Genomic DNA, 12,970 nt, shown 5'->3' on the forward strand with positions numbered 1-12,970 from the left:
AGGGGTGAAATTGTCCAGCACCCTAGGGGACAGGTGAGCAATTGCAAATACATTTTTTAAAACGGCACATAGCCCATGCCAACCATTTTTACTTCTAGATATTTTCCAGAGAGAAACTATTTCAAATGGGCATAGAGAGGTATATAAAAGAATATGCATTATAGCATCGTCTGCAATAGTAAGAGATTAGAAACAACCTACATGTTCGTGGATGGAATGATGGCTAGATTAGCTGTGATATATTTATACATTGAACTAGAAGGCAGAAGCTATGAAACACTGAAATGGCGAAATCTTCATACTCTATTGGTGAGGAAAACAAAGGAAAACATCAGAGCAGCAGCTACAGAACACTGCTTTTGTCTGAATGTTTGTGTCCCCCCAAATTCATATGTTGAAACCTAACCCCTAAGATGGTACTAGGAGGTGAGGCCATTGGGAGGTAATTAGGTGATGGGGTCTCCAGGGAGAGTCCTCACCCCCTTCTGCCAAGTGAGGTTACAGAGAGAAATCTACAACCTGCAAGAGGGCCCTCACTCTAACCTGACCATGCTGCACCCTGACCTTGGATTTCCAGATCCAGAACTGTGAGAAATTTCGATTATTTATAAGCCACCAGTCTGTGGTAGAATATTTTGTTATAGCAGCCCCAATGGTTAAAGACAAATACTAATTATGTAAATATTAACACATAAAATATATTTCAAATATATATATATATATATATATATATATATATATATATATATATATGAAAATGCACAAAAAATGGTCTCAAGGCACAAGCCAGAAAAAAGTGGTTTTCTCTGAGGCAGAGGATATGAATGTGTGGAGTTCTTTAAGAAAAACTTTGTTTGTCTTGTTGAATGCATATAAAATGCTGATTTAGGACAAGGAGAATGGAGGGCATTCCCACCCGATAGCTGCAATATTTTTCTATGAAACAACAAGAAATATAATCTGTTGACTGCAGATCAATACCATTTTTATGGTGACAAAAGCTTAGAATGGCTTCTAAGATCTTAACCATCTGAGGTTAAAAGCCTTAAGTTTGTAGGCACCAAACCACAAGGGTTTATAGTGGTCCCCAGCAGCCATCGGCAAGAAGTGGGGAACTGGAAAAATGACAGACGGTTTAATAGGAGATGTGGTGATTGGTAGAGTAGATGGAGGTGAGGGTTTTAAAGATGCAAATAAAAGAAAGGGAAGGATTTAAATTATAGGGTGAGGATGAGGGTCTAGAAGAAAAAGAGTCCAATAACCGTAGGTCTTCTGAGGTCCTCTTTTCTAAATTGCCTGCTCTCATCATTCGTCCATTTTCTCCTGGTAGTCTGACTTTTTCTTATTGATTTGTGGGGTATTAATCCTTTGTAATATGTCTTGTGACTATGCCTGCCCTGCAAATTAAGGAGTGAAAAGGTGGAAAGGATGAGAGTTATGGTCAGAGAGCCTGAAACTCTGGCTGAAATCCCAGCTCAAGGGAATGGGTTGCTGAAGTGAAATGAACATGAAATTCATTGACTTCTAGAAGAATGAGAAGTTTTGTGACCGGGAGTTGAGTGAGTTGTATATAAGAATTCAGAGGTTATTCACGATAAACTTGCTGGAGCATAATAAGATAAATGCCAAAGTCATAGTTGGGTTTATTAGGGGTGGAGGTGGGGAGAGATGGGAGAGGGAGTTTGGTGGGTTCTTTATACCCAGATGAAATACCTCTGAAAGGAGGAGGGGCTTGCATCAGGGTGGGAGCATCATGGCCTGGAAAGGAAAAGGGAGACCTATGAGGAAATATAAGCAGCTGGCTTCATAGCCCTATGGGGTGAGATATAATGGAGAAAGAAACGGCCTCCGTTTGAAAGTTCTGCTGTGGAAGTGGGGTGTGTAAGGCAGGGACAGGCTTCAGTGACTCTTTTCTAGAGTCTGCACACTCATAATCGTACGGGTGAGATAACGGGCTGAGGATAAGATGGAACACATTTCAAATTTCACTGGTAAACGATGAATTGTGTGAGAACCTGTTGAAATCCCATCTCAGGTTTTTAATCTCTTATCTCTTGTCAATATAGAATTTTTCCTTATTGAACCAGAATCATTGGTTTTATGTTTGTGCAAATGCTGCCTCCTCTTTCTGGTTGTAGGTTGGACGAGGTTTCCATCAGCAAAAGGAGAAAAGTTAGAACTTGGCACACTGCATAGTGATAAACTTTAAACCAGGAGACAGATTGCAAAGATGTTATTTGAATTTTTACCTTACAAGATTTTAGGTCCACCCAACTAAGTGTTTCATTAAACGTGTTTCCTGTTGAGACTACTCCACAGCTCCATATTTGAACCCTGGCCCTTGCTTCAGCTTCTGAAAGCCTGTAGGTAGCACAGAGGTGTCAGGAACTAACATTTGGGCAGCCAGGGAGAGCCGTATGTTATCCTGCTTTACAAGATGGTTAAATAGACATTGACTGATTCTATCATATTCATTTCATTTTGCTCAGTCTGGTTGACACTGACAAGCTTTCCTTGAAAGTTAAATTAGGTCAAAGATGAAAATACATCAAGTTTCTTTACAATAATATTTTAACTTACTCATAATATCACTGATGACTTCAGAAAATTAAACTTTCCCTATACTGATATAATTTTGACTTGCTGTACTAATAAATATGATTTTTGTTAAGATTGGGGGCCGAAACATTTTCTGAGAGTAAACAATACCAATATTGCAAAAAAAAAATCAATAGGAAAAAAAGGATTTTTAAAAAAGATTCACATATTTATGGGCAATATTTCAGTCCATCTCTGATTCAGTCTTGGGTACTAACCTTTGGATTTTCCTCAAATAAACTGCTTTTTCATTGTTCCTTTTAATGGTATCATCATCCTCTCATTGTCCAGGGTTAAATTACTACAGCTATATTTTACTTCCTCTGCTTGCTACTCCCATTAAAACTGGCAAACCCTGCATATTCTACGGGTATTCTAGCTTTCATATTGTTCTTTTCCTCATCATTTCTATTTGCATAACTTGAATTCATGTTCTCATTTTCTCTCCTTAAAAGCCACAGCCAATAATAACAATAGCCCTCTTAGTGATGTCATTTTCCATTTTCCCTTCTTTATTTTATACATCTTTTTCTACAGATGTAAGTTCAAATTCTTTAATATTTACTCATTCAACAAATATTCATGGAGCTTACATTCTAATAGGAAAAGCAGGACTAAATCTTTAAAAAGTAGACAAATAAATGGCAAGTTAGGGGCTTCCCTGGTGGCGCAGTGGTTGAGAGTCCGCCTGCCGATGCAGGGGACACGGGTTCGTGCCCCGATCCCGGAAGATCCCACATGCCGCGGAGCGGCTGGGCCCGCGAGCCATGGCCGCGGAGCCTGTGTGTCCGGAGCCTGTGCTCCGCAACGGGAGAGGCCACAGCAGTGAGAGGCCCGCGTACAGAAAAAAAAAAAAAAAAAAAAAAAAATGGCAAGTTAATTTTGGAAAGCAATAAGTGCTATGGAGAAAAGGAAACAGTGTAGAATAAAGAAGACTGGCAAGGCGGAACTAGAGGCAGGTTGACTGTGAACCTAATAAAGCTGAAGCCAAAGGGTCCCTCAATTGCAAAGACCCTTTCACAAGTCTTAGGGAGCCCTACAAATGTGTTCACATGGTCATATTTATCAAAGTAAGATGTTTTACCCAGTTAGTTAACATGCTGTCTCATTCCACTGTCTCTAAAGAGGGCCTCTCATACTCTTTATACTTTGGAGTCAAGCCTAGGTAGGGGACCAATTAGACGTGTCAGTCAGGAAGAGTCTTACCAAGAGAGAACACAATGACATGATAGAGTAGCCATTTGAAGACATGGAGCCAGAATTTTCCAGGCAGAGGCAATAGCAAGGCAAAAGTCCTGAGCAGAACCGAGACCAGTGTGTCTGAAGCTGAATAAGCGAGGTGCAGAGTGGGGAGAAATGAGATAGGGAGATAGCCAATGGGCCGGACACACAGGGCTTTGCAGACATTATAAGGAAGTCGGATTTTATTTCAACTGCAATGTAAAGATGATGAAAGGTTTTAATGGGTGTTCCACAATATCATTTAACTTCAAAAAGCTTATTCTGATTTCTGTGTGGAAGGAGATTGCAGAGGGGAAGAATGGAAGCTGGGAGACCAGTTAGCAGCCAAGGCAGTACTTCAGGCAAGAGATTAGGTCTGCTTGGACTAGGCTGGTAGCATTGGAGAGAGAGATATTCAGAATTTATTTTCAGACAAAAGTGGTCAGGAATTTTCAGTGTAATTGAAACAAAGATGAGGGAAAGAAAGGAATCAAAAGGAACTCCAGGGTTTTTTGACCTAACGTGTAGATAGACAATTATACCATTTACTAAGAAGGAAAAGATTGAGAGCACAGGTTTCGGGAGTAGATGGAATCAAAATCTCTTTTTTACCATATTGAGGTTGTGATTACTCTTAGCCATTGAAGTCAGCTTCAAGGAGGCAGTTAGATATCAAATTTGGAGGTTAGTGAAGAGGACAAATAAAGATAGAATTCGGAATAGTTGGCATAAATGTATTATTTAGTGTCATGATATTTAGAGTGGAATCATTCAAATGCCTGTGCAATCTGCATTATTTCCCGCTATTTATACCATGATCCTTAAAATGAAACGTTTTCTTTTTCTCAGTATTCTTACATTTAAACAAAAACATTCTTCCATTTGATTTCTTTCTTTCTCTAAACATCCAGATTCTGTACATCCATCAAAAACTAGCTCTGAAAAAAAAAAAAAAAAAAAAAACTAGCTCTGACATCCACTTCTACATTTATTTAGCATGAGCTCCCTTCCCAGAGCAAGTATCACTTCTGGTGAATCTATTTAGAATTTTATCTGTACCCTCATTTTCTACTTGGCCTTACAGTGACTTGCTGTACTGTCTTTTGTCTCCTTAATATATTTTGCTTCTGGAGTACATAGTTTATATCTTTTTCATGGTCCAAATGATCTGGTGTGCCTTGCACATGATAGACAATCAGGGGCAAAAAATTGTTATCTATACACTATTAGTCAATGAAATTAAGTGAAAGCCCTTATTTAGCCTGAGTTTTCTAGGCCTTTGCTATTGTATAGTTAGAGTCATTACAGAATTTTATCTAGGCTCCTAAAATTCCTTTATGGTGATGATTTATTCAGTACTTGCTTTAGATCACGAGCAAGATTTCCAGTCTTAAAAATGTTATTTGTAGCCAGATATACTATATTTACAACACATAAACTATTTCCCTTTTTATTAGCTTAAATATTTAGAAATAAACATACCATTTTTGAGTTCCTAAAGTTTTTCAAAATCCCATTTATTGAGGTATAATTTATGAGTACAGTTTGATGAGCTTTGATCTGCTTTCTGTTACTATAGATAAGATTTGTCGTCTTTGAATAATGTCATATAAATGGAATGATGCAGCATGCAATGAGTTTCTTGCTGCTTTCGCTCAGCATAATATTTTTGAGATTTGTCCTTGTTGTTATGTACATTAGTATTGTTTTCTTTTATATAATATAGATATATCACATGTCCATGTACTTGTTAGATATTTAGGTTGTTGCCAGGTTTTGGCTTTTGTTTTCTGTTGCTGTGTGGCATATTACTGCAAACTCAGCAGCTTCAAACAATGCACATATTCATTATCTTACAGACTCCTGGATCAGGAGTCTAGGCACAGCTCAGCAGGGCTCTCTGCAAGGCTGTAAACAATGTATCTGCCAGGACTGGGTTCTCATCTGAACCCTTGACTGGGGAAGGACTGTCTTCCAAACTCAGTCAGGTTTTGGGCAGAATTCATTTCCTAGCAGCTGTAGAAGACATGATGGCTTGCTCCTTGGAAGCCAGAAATGGAAAGTGACACTTTGTGTATAGAGAGTCTGAAATCTTATATAATGTAATGTAATCACAGGAGTGATATGGCAATACTTTGCCATGTTTCATTGGTTAGAAGCAAGTTCCAGGTCCCACCTACACTCAAGAGGAAAGAATCACTCCAGGGCATAAACACCGGCCACCTTTAAGTCCACCCTCCACATGGCTATTGTGAATCAGTTTGCTATGAATGCTTATATACAAGATTTTGGGTGGACATACGTTTTTGTTTCTTTTGGATAAACACCAAGAGTGGAAATGCTGGGATAAGTGGTAAGAGCATATTTAATTTTTTAGTAACCTGCCAAGCTACTTTTGAGAGTGGTTTTACCATTTTAAATTCCTACCACAATGTATAGGATTTCCAGTTATTCCACATTCTTACAAACATCTGGTAATGTCAGTTGCTTTATTGTTAGCCCTTCAGTGGATGTGTAGTGGTATCTCATTTTTGCTTTTACTTTCCCTTTCTTTAACAGTTAATGATTTTGACCATTTTCTAATGCGTTTATTGGCCATCCAGATATTCCTTTTTTGAGTGTCTATTCAAATCTTTGGGCCTTCTTTTTGTTGGGTTTTTGCATTAACATTTTTGATACAAGCCATATGTCAGAAAAATATACTGTGAACATTTTCTTTGTTGTTTTCAAAGAGCAGAAGGTTTTAATTCTGAAATCTATTTTATTGTTTTTTTTTCTTTTATATTCTGTGCTTTTTGCACTCTATCTAAGTAATCTTTACCTACCCCAAGCTCTCAAAAATTTCTCCTAAGTTTTCTTCTACAGGATTTATAAATTTGTCTTTTTTGTTTGGTATATAATCAATTTCAAATTAATTTATATATAAGGTGTAAGGTAAGAGTAAATTTTATTTTTTTTCATATAAATATCTAGTTGTTTCAACATATTTTTTTGATAAGACTATTATTTTATCTTGGCTCCCTTGGCAAAAATTGACCATATATGCCTGGATCTCTTTATATTGTTTCATTAATCTATATATCCTTATGACAATACAGCAACATCTTGGTTACTGTAACTCTATAGTAAATCTTCAAATCAAGTGTTTTAAGTTCTCCAACTTTCTGTTTCTCTTTCATGATACATTGGCTATTTTTGAAAATCCTTTTTATTTAAATAAAAAATTTAAAATAATTTTGTCAATTTTATTTTAAGAAACTGGCTTGGATTTTGATTAGGATTATGTTAATCTAGATCAATTTGGGAAAAATATTCAGTGTTCAGATCCATGGATATGGTATAACTGTCCATTCATATAGGTCTTCTTTAATTTTTGTCAGCAGTGTTTTATAGTTTTCAGTGTATAGGCTCCTGCACACCTTTTTTGGTTAAATATATCCTTAAATTTTTGTGGTTTTGGACATTGTTGGAAATGGTATTTTTGTTGAAATATTCCATTATTCATTGCCTGTATATAGAAATACAATTGACTTTTATAAATTGATTTTGTGTCGTATGAACTTAATAATTCATAATTCTTGTAACATTTTAATCTTTCCTGTAAAATTTGTTATAATCCACCAGTAAAGCCATCTAGGTGTTGAATTTTATTTGGGGGAAAGGTTTTTAATACAAATTAATTTTCTTTAACAGATATAGAATTTTTCAGATTTTAAATTAAGTTTTAGTAATTTGTACCTTTCAAGATATTTGTCTATTTCATATAGTTGGTCATATATTGACATAAAGTGGTTCATAATACTCTATTACTATCCTTTAATACCTCTACAGTCTGTAGTGATATCTCCTCTTTATTTCTCATATTGATAATTTCTGGTCATTTTTATTTCAAAGAATCAGCTTTTGGTTTTATTAATTTTCTATATTGTCTGTCTGTTTTCTGTTTCTTTGTTTCACTTTTTTTATTACTGTCTTCATTCTACTTAAATTTATAGATTTCTAAAGTTGAAATATAGATCACTGCTATAGAGCCTTTTCTTTTCTAATATAAACATCTTATAGTCATGGCCCAGCATATGTTCAATCATAGTGAATGTTCTACCTAGATTCTCTATAATTCAGCTTTGGGGTAGATTGTTCTGTTAAATGTCATTTAGGTCAAATTGGGTGATGGTGTTGGTTAAGTCGTCTAGAGCTATTTTGATTTTCTGTATGTTTTCTTTCTTTCAATTATTGAGAAAAGAATGTTGAAATATCTAACTGTATTTGTGTCAGTTCTTTCAGTTTTTACTGTAACAATTTTGCAGTTCCATTATTAGGTGCATACACATTCAAGATTGTCTTTGCCTTCTTGATGAATTACCCTTTATCTTTATGAAATGTTCATTTTTATCCTTGGTAACTTTTCTTATTTTGAAGTTTTCTTTTTTAGATATTAATATTGCCATTCTAGCTTTCTAATAATTAGTGTTTGCTACACAGCATATATTTTTCCATTTTTCAATTTTTAGCCTAATTGTGTTTTTACATATAAAATGAGTTTCTCATGATAGTTTGTGTTGAAATTTGCTCTTTTGTTTTATCTGATTAATTTTTTTCTTTTAATTGTGCTTTAAATCATTACAGGTAAAATTATTATTACAATAATTATTGCAATGCTTTTTTTTTTTTTTTTTTTTTTTGCGGTACGCGGGCCTCTCACTGTTGTGGCCTCTCCCGTTGCGGAGCACAGGCTCTGGACGCGCAGGCTCAGCGGCCATGGCTCACAGGCCCAGCGGCTCCGCGGCATGTGGGATCTTCCCGGACCGGGGCACGTGGGATCTTCCTGGACCGGGGCACGAACCCGTGTTCCCTGCATCAGCAGGCGGACTCTCAACCACTGCGCCACCAGGGAAGCCCTGCAATGCTTTTTAAAATAACATTATACTACTTCACATATACCATAAGAATCTTTTAAAAATATTTATTTATTTAATCTATTTATTTATTTTTTGGCTGCATTGGATCTTTGTTGTGACACATAAGCTTTTTCTCTCTAGTTGTGGTGCACGGGCTCCAGGGTGCATGGGATCTGTAGTTGTGGCACATGGGCTCTGTAGTTGTGGCATGTGGGCTTAGTTGCCCTGTGGCATCTTAGTTCCCCTACCAGGGATCGAACCTGTGTCCTGTGCATTAGAAGGTGGATTCTTTATCACTGGACCACTAGGAAAGTCCCAAGAATCTTACAATAATATACTTCCATTTCACCCCTACCATCTTTTGTGCTATGGTTATCATATATATTACTCCTACACAGATCATAAAACCTACCATATATTGATTTAATTTAATTTAATTAATTATTTGATTTATTTATTTGCAGTACGTGGGCCTCTCACTGTTGTGGCCTCTCCCATTGTGGAGCACAGGCTCCGGATGCGCAGGCTCAGCAGCCATGGCTCACGGGCCCAGCCGCTCCGCGGCATGTGGGATCCTCCCAGACTGGGGCACGAACCCGTGTCCCCTGCATCGGCAGGCGGACTCTCAACCACTGCGCCACCAGGGAAGCCCTTGATTTTATTTTTAAGCAGTTATCTTTTCAATAAGTTAAAAATTAGGAAAAATTTAAAGTATTTATCATTTCTGTCACTCCACATTCCTTTGTGTTGATCCAAGTATCCTCCTGGTATCATTTTCTTTCTGTCTAAAAAACCTCTTTTCATTCTTCTTGTAATATGGGTCTGCTAGTGATAAAGTTTCTTTTTTCTTTCTCTGAAAAAGAAACTTCATTTTGGCTTCATATTTGAAAGATTTCTAGATTAACATTTTTTTTTTCTTTCAGCACTTTAAAGGTGTCTCATTATCTTCTGGATTTTATGTTAATAGGATATATGCTGTATTGCTTATATTTGTATGTCATATGCCTCTTCCCCACTATGGTTACCTTTAAGAGTTTCTCTTTATGAATGGTTTTAAATAATTAGATTATGATATACTTTGATGTGTTTTTGTTTGTTTATTTGTTGTTTGTTTAACCAGTTTAGAATTTGTTGAGCTTATTTCAACTGTAGGATTGTAACTTTAATCAAATTATGAACATTTCACCCATGATTTCCTCTTTTTTTTTTTTGTCTCCCCACTCTCCTTATCTATTAGGATTTCAATTGCACAAATGTTAGATTATTTGATATTGTCCCAAAGTCGCTAGGATTCTATTTGTTTGGGTCTTTTTTTGTTATTGTTGTTAAGTCACTTTTTTCCTCACTGTACTTTATTTTGGGTAGTTTTATTGCTGTATTTGCAAGGTTAGTGATCTTTTCTTTTGAAGTGCCTAATTTGCTATAAATTTCAGCCAATGAAATTTTTATTGCAGATATTCTAGTTTTCATTTTTAAAAGTTCCATTTGTTCCACTAGGTTCTGTCCTCATTAAGCTCATCTTTTTATTTTAATCCTTGAGCATATTTATAATAGCATTTATAACATCTGTGTCTCCTAATTCCATAATCTCTAAGATTTCTACGTCTATTCCTATTTTCTTAATTTTCTCCTTTTTTATGAGTCACATTTTTCGCTATTTCAGATACCTACTAATTTTTGATTGGATGCTGAACATTATAATTGTACATTTGTGAGTACTAGATTTCCTTGAATAGCTTTAGATTTTTTTTTTAAATGTGTTTGGCAGGCAGTTAAGTTACTCATAGATCATCTTGATCATTTTGAGGTTAGGTCAGATCTAGGGTTGATGTTACTCTAGGTCTTGTCCTGTCCCACTACTGTGGTTTGATTTGGTTGGGAGTCTCTACAGAAGGTTTTACATATTCTATGTGGTCTCTCCAATCTGGATGGTGAAAACTTGAACGGTTTCTGTGCTTGTGTGAGCTCTGGGATTTGTATGGTTTACAGATTTTTGGTAATATTCTTTCACCAGATGTTGTTTTTTGTCCAGCATGATAGAATTTTGCCCTAAACATGCACAGATTGGCAATCAGCCAAGGAGTCAAGTGAACACCATGGAGAATTCTGGGGCTCTTTCTTGGAATAGCTCCCTCCTCTCAAGTAATATGACCCATAAATTCCAGCCACTTTGACACAACTCCAAACTCTGTCTTCTCCACTCAGCATTCTTTGCTTAGCTTCCCTACTTGTGCTAAGATCTTGGAAAATCTCTCTAGGTAAAAAGCTGGGGCAATCATAGGATTCATTTCATTTGTTTCCCCTCCCTCAAAGATCACAGTCCTGTGCTGCCTACTGTCCAATATCTGAAAATAGGTGTTTAATATATTTTGTCCAGTCTTAAACTTGGTTATGGTAGAAAGATGTGTCCAGATCTGTTTCTTCCTCATGAGTGGGAACAGAAGGTTTTCAATGTCTTCGTTTCTGAACAAAGGTTTTTAATGCCAGAATTTCTTTAAACCAGGGGATCTTTTAAAAAAAAATTATATATATATTTTTAAAATCTTTATTGCAGTATAATTGCTTTACAATGTTGTGTTAGTTTCTACTGTAAAACAAAGTGAATCAGCTATACGTATACATATATCCCCATACCCCCTCCCTCTTCCCTCTTGCGTCTCCCTCCCACCTTCCCTATCCCACCCCTCTAGGTGGTCACAAAACACCGAGCTGATCTCCCTGTGCTCTGCAGCTGTTTCCCACTAGCTATCTATTTTACATTTGGTAGTGTATGTATGTCAATGTCACCCTCTCACGTCATCCCAGTTTACCCTTCCCCCTCCCTATGTCCTCAAGTCCATTCTCTACATCTGTGTCTTTATTCCTGTCCTGCCCCTAGGTTCTTCAGAACCAGTTTTTTTGTAGATTCCATATATATATATGTTAGCATATGGTATTTATTTTTCTCTTTCTGACTTACTTCACTCTGTATGACAGATTCTAGGTCCATCCACCTCACTACAAACAATTCAATTTCATTTCTTTTTATGGCTGAGGAATATTCCATTGTATATATGTGCCATATCTTCTTTGTCCATTCATCTGTCTATGGACACTTAGGTAGCTTCCATGTCCTGGCTATTGTAAATAGAGCTGCAATGAGCATTGTGGTACATGACTCTTTTTGAATTATGGTTTTCTCAGGGTATATGCCCAGTAGTGGGATTGCTGTGTCATATGGTAGTTCTATTTTTTAGTTTTTTAAGGAACCTCCATACTGTTCTCCATAATGGCTGTATCAATTTACATTCCCACCAACAGTGCAAGGGAGTTCGCTTTTCTCCACACCCTCTCCAGCATTTAATGTTTGTAGATTTTTTGATGATGGCCATTCTGACTGGTGTGAGGTGATACCTTATTGTAGTTCTGATTCACATTTCTCTAATGATTAGTGATGTGGAGCATCCTTTCATGTGTTTGTTGGCAATCTGTATATCTTCTTTGGAGAAATGTCTATTTAGGTCTTCTGCCCATTTTTGGATTGGGGTGTTTGTTTTGTTGATATTGAGCTGCATGAGTTGCTTGTATGTTTTGGAGATTAATCCTTTGTCAGTTGCTTCATTTGCAAATATTTTCTCCCATTCTGAGGGTTGTCTTTTGGTCTTGTTTATGGTTTCCTTTGCTGTGCAAAAGCTTTTAAGTATCATTAGGTCCCATTTGTTTATTTTTTATTTTATTTCCATTTCTCTAGGAGGTGGGTCAAAAGGATCTTGCTGTGATTTATGTCATAGAGTGTTCTGCCTATGTTTTCCTCTAAGAGTTTGATGTTGTCTTGCCTTACATTTAGGTCTTTAATCCATTTTGAGTTTATTTTTGTGTGTGGTGTTAGGGAGTGTTCTAATTTCATTCTTTTACATCTAGCTGTCCAGTTTTCCCAGCATCAATTATTGAAGAGGCTGTCTTTTCTCCATTGTATACTCTTGCCTCCTTTATCAAAGATAAGGTGACCATATGTGCGTGGGTTTATCTCTGGGCTTTCTATCCTGTTTCATTGATCTATATTTCTGTTTTTGTGCCAGTACCATACTGTCTTGATTACTGTAGCTTTGTAGTATAGTCTGAAGTCAGGGAGCCTGATTCCTCCAGCTCCTTTTTCTTTCTCAAGATTGCTTTGGCTATTCGGGGTCTTTTGTGTTTCCATACAAATTGTGAACTCTTTTGTTCTAGTTCTGTGAAAAATGCCATTGGTAATTTCATAGGGATTGCACTGAATC

This window comes from Mesoplodon mirus (assembly GCF_964341445.2).
Source record: "Mesoplodon mirus genome assembly, chromosome: 16".
Classification (NCBI taxonomy): Eukaryota; Metazoa; Chordata; class Mammalia; order Artiodactyla; family Ziphiidae; genus Mesoplodon; species Mesoplodon mirus.